Source organism: Myotis brandtii, unplaced genomic scaffold (genome assembly GCF_000412655.1).
Source record: "Myotis brandtii unplaced genomic scaffold, ASM41265v1 scaffold149, whole genome shotgun sequence".
Lineage (NCBI taxonomy): Eukaryota > Metazoa > Chordata > Mammalia > Chiroptera > Vespertilionidae > Myotis > Myotis brandtii.
Window position 1 is genome coordinate 240,039 of NW_005355385.1, and position 4,969 is coordinate 245,007.

The following is a 4,969-nucleotide window of genomic DNA, read 5'->3' on the forward strand; positions in this document are numbered from 1 at the left end:
TAGTAAAGGGTTGTTGATCTTAAACAAAGAGAGAGCCAGATATTCCTCCGGAAAAATAGATTTACTATTTGGAAGGAACAAATAATTGCAATTCAGGACATGCAGTCTAATAGCACACCACACACTTCACCATTAATGAAGTCCAGAGAAACAATGGAGAGAAATACCCTTGCAGACTTTGAAGGGGCTGTTGTAAATGAAGAGTTCATTAGAGGAAACAAAGTTGGAAGGATAGTGACTTTTCAGTAACTGAATTATGGCAGTCTCTCATCGGCTGAGCAGTTATTGGGCAAGGAGGGATCTTCCCTCCTCCAGCTTAGGTAGTAAAGTAATATCACTTCCTGTTGGAGTCAGTAATGTGCTGTTAAGTGACTCGAGCATGAGCACTTTCTCTTATAGTCCCCTACTCCATTATAAATGAGTTTTTTGTTTTTGTTTTTTTTTAAATTAAATCTTTATTGTTCAGATTACATTTGTTCCTCTTTTTTTTCCCCCCCCACTGTCCTCATCCATAGGTGCACGATTTTTGTCCAGTTTCTTCCCGCATCTCCCATTCCCCTTTCCCCGCCAAGAATAGTCAGTCCATTCCCTTTCTATGTCCCTGATTCATTATAATCACCAGTTCATTCTGTACATCAGATTATTTATTCACTTGATTCTTAGATTCACTTGTTGATAGATGCATGTTTGTTGTTCACAATTTGTATCTTTACCTTTTTCTTCTTCATCTTTTTAAAGGATACCTTTCAGCATTTTGTATAATAGTATAATACTGGTGATGAACTCCTTTAGCTTTTCCTTATCTGTGAAGCTCTTTATCTGACCTTCACTTCTGAATGATAGCATGATAGCTTAAAGTAATCTTGGTTGTAGGTTCTTGGTATTCAGCACTTTGAATATTTCTTGCCATTCCCTTCTGGCCTGCAAAGTTTCTGTTGAGAAATCAGCTGACAGTCGTATGGGTATTCCCTTGTAGGTAATTGAGACTCTTTCTCTTGCTGCTTTTAAGATTCTCTCTTTGTCTTTTGCTCTTGGCATTTTAATTATGATGTGTCTTGGTGTGGTCCTCTTTGGATTCCTTTTGTTTGGGGTTCTCTGCACTTCTTGGACCTGTAAGTCCATTTCTTTCACCAGGTGGGGGAAGTTTTCTGCCATTATTTCTTCAAATAGGTTTTCAATATCTTGCTGTCTCTCATCTTCTGGCACCCCAATGATTCTGATGTTGGTACGCTTGAAGCTGTCCCAGAGGCTCCTTACACTATCTTCATATTTTCGGATTCTTTTTTCATTTTGCTTTTCCGGTTGGGTGTTTTTTGCTTCTTCGCATTTCAAATCTTTGACTTGATTCTTGCGCTCCTCTGGTCTGCTATTGGGTGTAATATTCTTTATTTCCGACCGTGTATGCTTAATTTCTAGTTGTTTCTTTATCATAGCATCGAGGGTCTCATTAGTTTTCGTGAGGCTCTCCAAAAGTTTATTGCAAGCCCTCAAAATTGCGTTTTTTAGCTCTATATCCTCCATTTCTGTCATGTTTTTTTGTCTCCGCATTTTTTATGCTTTCTTGGTGCACCCCCTAGTGGTCTTTGTGCGCAGTCTTGTTCTAGTTGAGCCTTGATTGTTGTAGTTAATACTAGAGGGATTTGACCACCAGGCCGACTGGCTGTGTGAATCAGCTGTGTCTGCCGCGGAAAACTTCTGTCCTCTGGGGAGGTGCTAATCTAGCCTTTGCCTGAGGCGATCCGGCAAATGGCTCTGCGCAGGGCTTGGGCGGGGCGGGATCAACAGGGCGGGTGGAGGGAGCAGTTATGGCCGCTCTCAGTCCCGTTCCCAGAGGCTCTGCTTCTCAGAACCCCAGGAACCGCTGCAAACCTCGGAGCGAAAGCTACCTTCCAACTGATGCCAGACAATCCCGCTTCTCCCGTTTGAGTCCGAGTCCCCAGCGATTCGCCCAGATCTGGGGCTCAGAGTCTGAGACTCCCTCCTGATTGAAAACGACAACCGCGCCCTCAGCCACCAGCCCGCTTTGCGCGCGCACCTCCGCACCTGAGTATTTTCCACACTGCGCCTCCTCTGAGCCTCGGTGTGCTGTTATTTTTCCTTCTAGTTGAAGAGTCTCTCCTCAGCCAGCCTTCCTGTGGTTCTGGGTGATGTCCGTTCAGTCTTTTAGTTGTATTTTTGAAGTGGTTGTTTGCGGCAGCAATCTCCGGTGTTTACCTATGCCGCCATCTTGGTTTCTCCCCAAATGAGTTTTTTTTGTTTATTAATTTTCACAGGGGATACACAAAAGCATTTGACAAAGGATCATTCTGAACTAAGCTGACTGGTGGAGAAGAAAAATTAAGTGTCTAGGAAAAGTTGTGAATATCTGTATGATTATGAGTTCTCTTCATCTGTGATTCTGTGGTTTTGATCATGTGATTTATGAACTTTGGGTGAGGGTATTCTTCCTTATATTTAGTGTGTGTAGAATACCTTCTTCTCACTTGCTCCCAGAGATTGAGTCTATTAGATTTAATAATCAACTGTTTTGAATACCTAGAACTACTTTCCTAAAAGGTACAATTTTTTCCAGAATACCCTATTTTCCTGCTTTCAGGTTTTCTTATCCACAGGCCCAGATACCTCACATTCTAGATTTTGTAGGATAGCCCTGATTTCAGTTTTACTCTTTTCAGTAAATACCATTTGTTTAATGCATAACTAAATATTAGTTGAATTTATACCATTTTGTGTGTGAAGTGTCATCTAAATGAACCAATGAAATATGGCCCCTCATCACATCAATTACTCGTAGTTTTAGTTCTCAAGTATGTTTATTGTGTTCATAGAAAATAGTAATTTTTCTTGAGAAATAAGATATACAATCAGCTGCTTAACAGAGAAGGGTTTGCCATCAGCTATCAGTTTCTCCTTTGTAAAATAAAACTCATTAATTTATAGGGTAGAATGAACATAGCAATAGACAAGGGATATGCTTTGGAGGATGTCAGTAAACATAGAACAATAACATTAGGAAATATTGAATGCTTATTATCCGCTGAACATTTTATCTCATTTTTATCCCTCTCAGCAGTACTCTGAGCTGAGTAATGTCAGTATTACCAAACTATAAATGAGGTGATGGAGAAATGGTGATTCAGACACATGTTTAAGTCTAGTGAGTGGTGAAATGAGGATTTAAACTGAGACTGTTTCTGCAGAGCTTGACACTTGGATATCAAACATAGTTTGCTGAGAAGTTTTACAAACATGATTTCATTTTGCCTACATAACAGTCATGTTGCACAGATATTTACCCCATTTTATAGATAATACTCAGAATGCTTTGCCAGAGATCACACAATTAGTGAGGGTTTGTGGTGTGGCTCTAGCAAAGACTTAAGATATCGAGTTCAGTGTCTTTTTTTAATCACGCGAAAGTTTCATGTCCCCTTAGTGCCTACTAAGCAGTCAGCACAGCAATGACATATAGTCAATTTTCAAAATCAAATCAGTAATTTTAATTTTTATAATTATATGCATATATGTAATACAAACCTTCATCCTTTGAGGATGAATGGTACATTTAATGACTCTTTATACACTTAAGGCAAATCAACAAGTTTAAAATATTAGTTCTAAAATCCTGCCCTAATTAGGATCCCTGTAGAGATATGTGGACTCTTCCTGTCTACCCTTTGAAAATTTGAGGCTTGAGAAATAAGTTAATAAAAAGAATAGAACATAAAGAAAAATATCTACTTACTACATAGGTAGCCACTATGGAAAACAATATGGAGTTACCTCAAAAAATTAAAAATAGAGCTACCTTATGACCCAGCAATTCTACTTCTGGGACTATAGTTGAAGAAACCTGAAATACTAATTCAAAAGAACACATGCATCCCTATATTCATTGCAGCATTATTTACAATAGCCAAGATTTGGAAGCAGCCCAAATGTTCATCAGTAGATGAGTGAATAAAAATGCTGTGGTACATTAACACAATGGAGTACTACTCAGCCATAAAAAAGGAACTCTTACCTTTTTGTGACAGTATAGATGGACCTAGAGAATATTATGCTAAGTGAAATAAGCCCATCAGAGAAAGACAGTTGCCATATGATTTCACTTATATGTGGATTCTAATGAACAAAATAAACAAACTAAATAGAAGCAGACTTATAGATACAGAAAACAGACTGACAGATGTCAGAAGGGAGGGATTTTGTGGGGGGGGCAGGGTGAAAAAGGTAAAGGGGTTAAAAAAAAACCTCATAGACACAGACAACATTATGGGGATTACAAGAAGGAAAAGAGTGGTGGGGGGGGGGGGGTAGAAGAGGGTAAAGAAGGGATAAATGTAGATGGAAAAAGACTTCACTGTGAATGGTGAACATACTATACAATGTACAGATGTTGTATTATAGAATTGTGCACTTGAAACTTATATAATTTTATTAACCAATGTTACCCCAATAAATTGAATAAAAATTTTAAAAACACACACACAAAATAAGGGTTACTTGAACACACAAAATTAAACAAAAATAATTTTATTTAAAAAATTCTAAATATTTGTATTAGATGACAAATATTAAAATTCAGTTCTTTCACTTTTTCTTTTCCCTTCTATACTGAATAATTTCTTGCTAAATCCATTCACTTGGGCAGAACAAAGGATGTATCCATGCTGGCAGATGTAGGGGAATGCTCTGGTGGTTCCTATGGGGATGTTGTAATCTGAGAAGAGTGAGGAAGGCATCCACACTGGGAGCAGGGAGGAAGGGAAGGTGACCCAGTGAGAGGTGTGTGAGCCTGAACTGGTTAAGAAAGGCTTTTGGATTCCGAGCAAGATGGCGGCATAGGTAAACACCGGAGATTGCTGCCGCAAACAACCACTTCAAAAATACAACTAAAAGATGGAACGGAAATCACCCAGAACCACAGGAAGGCTGGCTGAGGAGAGACTCTTCAACTAGAAGGAAA